At 43.4% G+C, this 9370-nt stretch overlaps 1 protein-coding gene and 1 long non-coding RNA gene across 3 annotated transcripts in view; one reads left to right on the plus strand and one right to left on the minus strand.

Annotated features, from left to right (window-relative positions):
- ST8SIA5 (ST8 alpha-N-acetyl-neuraminide alpha-2,8-sialyltransferase 5) overlaps positions 1–2119 on the minus strand; it is a 60512-nt gene extending 58393 nt beyond the window's left edge. The window contains exon 1 of the mRNA XM_042862414.1: positions 2065–2119. The gene's annotated coding sequence lies outside the window, so the exon portion shown is untranslated. The remainder of the gene's footprint in view (positions 1–2064) is intronic.
- Positions 2120–2132: 13 nt separating this feature from the next.
- On the plus strand, positions 2133–5849 carry LOC122175030. 2 transcript variants are annotated; one of them, XR_006177296.1, is made up of 3 exons: positions 2133–2353; positions 3411–3743; positions 5299–5849. It is a non-coding gene; the product is annotated as an uncharacterized LOC122175030 (long non-coding RNA). The 2 variants fall into 2 exon arrangements; XR_006177297.1 differs by lacking the exon at positions 3411–3743.
- Positions 5850–9370: the final 3521 nt, after the last annotated feature.

Genomic DNA, 9370 nt, shown 5'->3' on the forward strand with positions numbered 1-9370 from the left:
GCTCCCAGTTTAGATAGGGAGACAGACAGATAAACAAAATCAGAAAGAGGAGCCAATGAGCACCTGTGAAAATAATCTTGCAGGAAGCACGAAGGGTGAAAGATGCACTGCTTAAGAGCTGTATTTTCTAAATGGAGTGGAGGTCTCGTAGAGCACAAGAAGCTCACAGCAAGCACCAGAGGTTTCTGTTTTTATTTTCTTTCATTTTTTTTTTTTTTCTTTTTTACCAGGGAATCTGTTAATCTGGAAACTATCCAACATTTACAAAAGATTTGTTTTCCTGCACAGACTGGCATAAATTCAAATGTGGAAAAAAAAGAAAAAAGAAAAAAAAAAAGAAGTAAATTACATTGAATTACACTGATAGGATTGTGGGTGTGCATGATCCATGCAAAACAGTTCTAAAATCACATGTATGTGTGTGTAGGAAATAACCAAATAATTTTCCAGGACAAAATCTCTGATAAATCAAATTTTATTTGCAATTGCAATGGCAGGCCTCCTGCAAGCAGGAGCACGCATAGAAAACAGTGTTCCATCTTTTATCCCCCATTGCCCAATGCTTATCTCTTTCTCCCCTGGCTCCTCCCTGGCTGAGTACTGCAGGTTCACACTCTTCTGCGACGCTTCACTAGTCATACAAATACGAAGTAAACACAATTCCTTGCCGCCCAAACACAAATATCTTCATTGGTTAATTGCCTTCTAACCATTGCTTTCTTAACAAACATCTGGTCATAACTTTTGGAGATGCCCACTTTACAACATAAACATAAACCTAATCTCTTAATTGTTTAATTACCCCTCCCTAGCATTTGTGGCCTTTACCCTGGGTCATTGTTCTGGTCATGTCTGTCCTTGCATAGAGATAAGCTTGGAAGGAGGATAGAGTGGAGTATCTTGGGGCCTGCCTATAGCATCCTAACATTCCCACAGAGTGGAACAGTTCTGCTTTGTGTAAAGGCCCTGGCTCCTTGAAAGCTTGTTAAATGTATTTCACTTTCTCTGGCCTAAGGAACAATCTTACAATACGTTTTCTAGGTCAGAATATTATACCTACGTTGTTTTAAACATTTAAAAATCTATCACAACTTTGTGAGAAAGAATTTGTCACATAGCTCAGTAATTATGTTTCTAAAATACGTTACTAACATGTATATGGTATTTCTTCCTTTCACATCAGCTACTCCTAAGGACAAGTTACAGAATACAAACATATTATGTTCTACTTCTTTAGATCAATAGTCCACCTCAATATCCAATGCAGAAACAACATCTAATTCCCATATGTGTATGCAAGCAGAAGAAAAGCCTGTTTCGTAACCAGCAATCAGGTCTTCAGATAGCAGAGGAGTGCACGAAGAGCACAATCTGCCTGCCTAAGGCATTCCACACCAGCATTCCCCAGTTCTGCAGGTGGGTTAAGGGAGCTCACACAAAGTTAGGGCCACAAAGGTGATGAAAGGCCTGGAACATCTACTCTGTGAGGAAAGGCTGGGTGAGCTGGCTTTGTTCAGCCTTGAGAAGTTCTCCCTTGCTACAGCACCACTCTGAGGAATACAAACAACTCATCACTGAACCACAGTTGGGTGGGAAGGGACCCCTAAAGGCCATCAGGTCGCACTCCCTGCAGTGCACAGGGACACCCGCAGCTCCAGCAGTGCTCAGAGCCCATCCAGCCCGACCTCGGCTGTCTGCAGGGATGGGGCAACACCAACCTCTCCGTGCAACCTTTGCCAGGGCCTCACCGCCCTCTGGGTAAAGAATTTCTTCCCAATACCTGACCTAAATTTCCCCCTTTTTAGTTTAAAGCCGCTCCCCGTGGCCCAATCGCTACTGGCTGTGCGAGCGCAGGGCTCCACCTAACGTCCCGCCGGAGCTGTGAGAGGACGAGCGAACAGGTCGGCTGCTTCTCGCAGCCATGGGGCTATCGGTTAAGCCGGACGCATTCAGCCCCGCCCCGCGCCCCTCGGGGCAGCCGTCTCGTCAGGCACAGAGAGAAGGGACCGTGCTCGTGCCCGCCGCCATGCTGCGTTCCCTTCTCCCGCCCCTCCCCCCACCTACCGCAGCGCTGAGGCGGCGCCGTCCTTCCCGCGCTCGAGTTGAGGGTGGATGATGGGCCGCCATCTTGGAAGCGGCATGGCGCTGTCCGAGCCTCCGTTCTCCCGCTGCGCCGGGGCTGGTCGAGCGGCTGGAGGCGGTGCTGAGTGCAAACCGCGGGCTCGGGCAGCTGTGAGAGGATTTTGTTTTATCCTCTGAGCTGTGTTGTTGTAACCGAGGAGCGTGGTTGCTGGGAGAGGGGGTGCTGCTGTGTTCAGCACTTCCTGTGGGGAAATCTTTCCACTGGAAAAAGGTGCGTTTCTGTTATTTTTCCCCTGGCTCTTAGAATTTGCCCATCATAAACACAGGAGCAAAATGCATTGCTTAGAGGGCTGGGAGAAGGCTGCATGTGTGTGTGAATCGTAGAATCTTTGAGTTGCATGGGACCTCCGAGGGCCATCTAGTCCAATTGCCCTGCAATGCACAAGGACACCACAGCTCCATCAGGTTGCCCAGAGCCTGATCCAGCCTGGCCTTGAAGGTCTCCAGGAATGGGGCATCAGCCACATCACTGGGCAACCTGTGCCAGTGCCTCACTACCCTCACTGTAAAAATATTTGCCCTTATATCCAACCTAATCTCTTCAAGGTGGAAGCCATTTCCCCTTGTTCTATCACTGCAGACCCTGCTGAATTCTGTCCCCTTCTTTCCTGCAGCTCCCCTTTAGAAGGCTGCAATCAGGTCACCTCGCAGCCTTCTCCAGGCTGCACAGCCCCAGCTCTCAGCCTGTGCTCATATGAGAGGTGTTCCATCCCCTGGATTATTTTTATGGCCCTCCTCTGGACATGCTCCAACAGCTCCATGTCTCTCCTGCACTGAGCACTCCCCATCTGGATGCAGTGCTCCAGATGAGGTCTCACAGCACATAGCAGAGGTAGGATCCCCTCCCTCACCCTGCTGGCCATCCTTCTTTTGGTGCAGCTCAGGACACTGTTGGTTTTCTGAGCTATGAAGGCACATTGTTGGCTCCTGTCCAGCATGCCATCCAGCAGTATTCTCAGGTCTTTTTTGGCAGGGTTACGTCCAGGTTTCATCCCCTAGTTTGTGTTGGTAATGAGGATTGCCTCAACCCAGGTGCAGACATTGCACTTGGATTTGTTAAACCTCGTGAAGTTCACCTGGACCTACTGGTCAGCCTTTCAGTGTCCCTCTGGATGGCACCCCATCCCGCTGCTGTGTCAGCCGCACCCCACACAGCTTGGTGTCATCAGCAAACTTGCTGAGGGCGCACTCGAACACACTGTTGAAATCACTGATTAAGAAGCAAAAGAGTGTTGGGGGGATCTCACTCATCACCATTCTCCATCCAGACATTGAGCCTTTGACAGTCGTGCTCTGGACTCAATCCTGCAGCCATTTCTTTGTCCATCGAACAGCCTGCCCATCAAATCCATCTTTCCAGTTTCAAGAGAAGGATGTTGTGGGATACCGGGTCAAAGGCCTTACTGAAATCCAGATGGATGACATCAGTCGCTCTTCCCTTGTCTATTGGTGCAGTGACACCATCACAAAAGGTCACTAGATTGGTTAAGCATGGACTTCATGAAGCCATGCTGGTTCTCCTGCATTGGCTCCCTGCCTTCCATGAGTTCCAGAGCTTCCAGGAGGATCTGCTCTGTGATCTTTGCAGCACAGAGTTGCAGGTCAGTAGTTCCTAGAATCATGTTCTTCTAAAAATGGGTGTGATGTTACCTGTTTTCCATTCAGCAGGGACTTCACCTGATTGTCATTACTGTCCAAATATAGAGAGTGGCTTGGCAACTAGATCAATTACCTCAGGACTCAGAATGCATCTCATCAAGACCCATAGACTTTTGGCTGTTCAGGTTCCTCAGGTGATCACAAGCCTGATCTTTGCTTACAGTGGGAGGGATGTTTCCTCCTCAACTCCCTCCTACCAAACTGAGTGTTTGAGGGGGCTGATGTGTTGAATATGCATCATACTCAGTGCCACAGTGCACAGATGCTGACGAAGGATGGTCTGACCTGGATCTGGTCAGCTTTTCTCATGGAAGTTCCCCATTTCTAGAAGGGAAGGTATACTTCCTCACTGAAACATCAGTAATTCAGATGCTTAGTGCCCTCGTATGTGCAAGTATCCTGCCACTGTGACTGGAAATAAAATTTCCTGCTTTCCCAAGAGCAGCTGCCCAAATGAGCAGGTTACAAACTGCTGTTGATAAATCTGGCTGTTTCTTGCTGTAGTCACACACCCTGATTCGTTTGGCTTTGGAGGAGACAGAGAGAATGAAAGAGTGGTTAAGGTGTCTGTCCAGTAGTAGAACACTGCTCTGAAAGAAATGTTTCTAAACACGCTAAAAGAAGCAGTGCCACCACTGATACTGGAATAAGCAACCCCAGAACAATGCAGGTCTCAGAATGGAGATGTGTGGCATCTTTTGTTACGTCTCAGTTGTAAAAGACAGAATGAATGAGCCTGTGAGTTACATGGAATGCAAAACAGTGCAGCGGTGTCCTACAAAACACTGCAGACTGATCCTTGTGAGTACCAAACCACAATTTCTCTGTGCAAGTGTGAAATCGTATCACTGATTTTTGCTGTGACCTCGTTATGTGTTCACACTGTATTTGTGCTGGCTGTATTTCTCCCCTCAGTGTAAGAGCTGATGCGTTAGAGATGTTGAAACAAGGTTGATGGTTGGGCTGGAAGATCTTTTTCCAATCTCAATGATTCTGTGATTTTCTGCTTTAAAAGAAAATAGTATTCCTGTCTGATCTTTACAATAGATTTTGGAAATGCCACTAAGGTGCAACAGGGAACACTGTGAGAAAGTGGCAGCGAAGCGTTGAGGGGCATTGCTAAGTGATGGGGCTCAGTCAGGTCAGTGTCTGGACTTGTTGATCTTGGAGTTTTTCAGCCTCGCAGATTCTATGATTCTGTGTATGTGTTTGTTATTTTTTCTCTTTAGCAAGCCTGTCCTATTATTTTATTAGCAGCCATTCTGGTGACATGTTTCACCTGCTCTGAATGTCTTTTTTTATTCCAGTGAATCAGAATTTACCAGCCGCTTCCTGTGATAAGCAGATACACATGCATCTTTCTATTTCTTGATGATTAATTAATGCTTTTGGAACCTCTCTCTTTTATTCTTTTGTGCATTTGGTACCATGTTCTGCTGAAACAGTGCAGTTACCTCTGTTAGCTTCAGTGCATATTTTGTTTTTCTTTGCTTTTAGAAAATGTATTTCTGAGCTGAAGCTACATGACGTGTCATTACCGTAAGAATGTGAACTGCTGTTCACAAAGAAGTGCCCTGCAGAAGAGGAAGACCAGAGATGTTAACAAGCACCAGGGATGAGCTGCAGTGTGGGTTATACAAATTGCTGCAGCCAGCTGGGAAGGGCTGCTGTCCATCTGCGGTGGCAAAAGCGATATTCTGCTTGAAACACAACAATGATGTTTCTCTCATCCGTACATAATGCTTCCTTCTCCTTCATTTTTGCTCCCCATTGTTGACAGAAGCTCCTCATGCCGTAGTCATAGAAAGATAATTTCAATTTGGTTGCTCTCTAGTGAACAGATACGAAGCTCTGTCCCAGCTCTGTAATGAAAAACGTCTTAAATTAAAATGATTATTGATTTTTAATCCAGCTTTGTGTTTTCAGTTGTCTTTGCAACAAAAGTTGGTGTGATGCCAATGTCTCTTCCCATTGCAGAATGGTGTAAATGGTAAATTCTGATTTGGAATTTGGATAAATAAAGTGGTAAATAAAATGTTTGGAAACGGGTCGTGCTTATCTACTAAAACACATTCCTGGAGTTTCTCTGGAAAGGCCTAGCGAGAAATGAATATTAACGCTGGAACTGAGTACTTTATCTTTTGTAATATTATTTATTTTATTAACAAGTTAATTAGTAGAAACTTAAGAATGGATTACCTAGCTGTATTAGCAAGAGCAACTTGCTGTGATGGGGCGGAGTGAATGCAAAGACAGCCAGCAGTGTTATGCTCTTAAATATACCCATGTAACAAATGTGTGCTGGGCTGTCAGCATTAGCTTCATCTGAACTACTGATGTTATTACCGACCATTTAGGGAGAGTATTGCTAATTATTTTCCTCTTTTTTTTTTTTTTTTGAAAATAAATGTTGCAGCAGGAATTGAGAAGGCAGAAGTGCATTGTCCTGAAGTTCATTCTAGAAGCGAACACAGTTATATTTATCTAGGACATAGTGAGTAAAGCAATGAAGAATGGTGGCATAATCCCAATAAAACTGAGTGACATACCGTGATGGCAGTAGGAAATTAATCTTGTAAAATATTTTTCAATGTCTTCAGTAAGAACCTCACTCAGCAAAGACATCTGGGTCAGATTCTGTTACTATCCTACTGATTCAGACTATCCTGGCTCCTTGTTAGCTTTTGCTTTACTGAGGATGGCCTATGAGTGCCTTCTAGCTTCAAAGCAGTAATTGCAGGTGAATTAATCAGGTAAAGAGAATGATCACCTGGAACAAGTTTGTTGTGTTGTAATGCTGTTTAATGATTTCACCAATGACCTAAAAAAAAAAAAAAAAAAAAAAAAAAAAGAAGTAACTCCTAGTAAAGCTTGTAGATTTTTTTCAAGTGAATTTGATATTGACTTTAATAATAATTAATTTCTGCAATCCTAATAAATTAAATGGTTGTCCAGATCAGTTTGCAGCCAAATACGCTGAAAGTAAGAATCCAACTTGGACCTTAATTCTTCCATGTGTGGAAGCTGCTGGGAAGGAAAGGTCTGGGGCTTGCCAGAGCAGGGTGAGTGATTTTGCACAGTTCTTGGCAATGAAGCTTCCTCCATGCTGAAAGCTTCACAGTCGTAACGGCCTTGCTTTATTCCTGATTAACATCCCTGATCCTAGTGCCAGGGATGCAGCAAACATATATGTGCAGAGGTATGGGCTGCAGATGGAGCCTTAGTCTCCAGCTCCGGGTGTTCAGATCCATCATTCAGACCCAGACTGTGCTGGAAACATCTGTTGGTGCAATGGTAGAAATGCATGTTTTTCTTTCTGTGTTAGTTGCAACTTATGCAGAGATGTGCAGCTTTTTTAATTGTTCTGGTGTTTTTCTCCATTGGAGCAGGTGATGTGGGGTGTGATTTTGGTGTGTGTTTAATATTCCCCGTCGTTTTTCCTCCCACTTCTGCTCTTTTCTTGCACTGAAAGGATTTGCAGAAATAACCACCTGGACTGCTGTCCTGTGACCTGCAGGTAACTCAGTACAAAATGAGACAAGCCCTGATTGGTAAGACCTGCTAAGTTGTCACGTGTTTAATACCTGGCAATTACCAGGTGAGCTGTTTTGCAGTAGTACGTGCTGAGCCCTCCTAACACTTGGCAGAGCTGAGCTGTTCTGCCTCTCGAGGCGAATTCTCCACTTTTGTGCGGTCTTTGTTTTGTGATACTAAAAACTGAGTCTTACCTCTGCTCTTCATCCTTAGAAAATCATGTCATAAAAAATAGGAACAACTGTTAACAGTACTAAGCTTAACATTGTGAACAACTTCATTTCTTCTTTAGACTGAATATAAAATCAATGTTGTAAGTTTAAATGTCACAGACTTACTGTAAAAGCAAACTCGGGTATTTTTTTTCCTCCCCATCAGCCACATTTCACAGTAGACCACATCTGAGTGATCAGAGTCAAGAAGTCCAGCATTAGAACAAGAAAGATACGTAACAATCAAGTCTGCTTGCTTGTCTCTTTCATGTGTTATTTTCCTCTGTCTGTTAATATTACCTATCTATGATACGCGCAAAGCTGATGAGTTATAAAGTCATCTGAAGCATGATTCTTCATGTCTGACAGTGACGTAATGCTGTGACATTTTAGTATATTTTGAATAAAAATCCAGATACACCCAAAGCAGATTTCTAGATCTTGAGAATGTTAGAACTGAAATACTGAGATCTTATGTTTTTTGTCTTCTAAGTACATCAAGGAGTGCTGGCACTGTAGCAGAGCAAGTATAGATGCCAAATCACTGCAGATTTTAAAAGAATGAAATTATTGAAAGTAGCGAATTATTAAAAGGAATCATCTTCCCTTACAGGATGATTTCTTTATGTATGAACTCTGACTTAGCCTTCATCAAACACTATGGAGAAGGCTTGAGGTTTCTGATTAGCCTGTCTGACTCCTCTGGAAGTGTTGGCTTCTCCTTTCAAGGTTCAGCAGATTTCCGTGTCACTGATGGTGCCCCTGTTGTGGTTTACTGTGTTTCAGGTAAGCAAGACCTTCTAATCAGAAAAACCTTGGTGTGTTTTCTTTTCTTCCTCTTTTTAGGGAAAAAAAAAAGCAAACAAACAGGTAACAGAAGTTTTGTGTAAGTTGTAGCGTCCCACTGAATGCAGGAAGTTCAGTTGACTACTCTGAATTTCCCATGAAGTTTCAGTGTTAATTAAATAGCTAATACTTCACCACATCATTTCCTGCATTGTTTCATTGTGCCGTGTCTGCCGTGTTTTGGTGGATGAGGAGATCAGCCACTCTGTTGATGAGGAGATAAGAGTGTGGAGCACTGCTGGAAGCTATACAGAGATGATAGTTACTTACATTTTTGCATATTTGGGGTTGAGCAGTTTGGGGATCTGACATTTTCTGTTTTAGTCTGTATGTTTGTATTAATACTAATGAATTCTTAAAATATTTGCATATTAATATCTCTTCTTCTAATGTATCATTGAAGAGTTTGGTGGACATACACTTACTGGAGCTGGCAAGCCCCAGCTAGAAGTTTGTCTTAAGGATCTGGAAGATCATGCTTTACTCCACTGAAGGTATTCAGCAATTTTTGAGGAATGCAATATATGGAATATGACTAGATATTAACCTTTGAAAATATAAAATCTGCTGTTGCTGGTTTCCTTAAAGCAACTTCCTTAAAACAACTTGAAACTTTTCAAAAGAGGACAACTGTATAAGCAGTGACAGGAATTTTTTATGATATTAATCAGAGAGCTTGGAATTAGGATGTAGATTTGAAGATGCAGTAAAACTAACTAGAAACAATGATGGCAACCAGAGATGTGCTGCTGGAAAAGTTTCTCTTGTTGGAGTTAGTAGAATATGTCTGTGCAACCAAGAACACACAGAGAGGAGACCACAAAAGATAGCACTTGTTTTGTTACTGACATACAATCCAAAAAAAGACCACTGTGGGACAAAAGGGACTGAAGAATTCTGATTTTATCAGCTCAAAGTTTTTCCCCCTTGTCTCTTCCCATCTTCAGATCATTTTAAAGTTGACTGTTTTTCTGGCC

This window comes from Lagopus leucura, unplaced genomic scaffold (assembly GCF_019238085.1).
Source record: "Lagopus leucura isolate 7727_CA_CO unplaced genomic scaffold, USGS_WTPT01 Super-Scaffold_650, whole genome shotgun sequence".
Taxonomy (NCBI): Eukaryota; Metazoa; Chordata; class Aves; order Galliformes; family Phasianidae; genus Lagopus; species Lagopus leucura.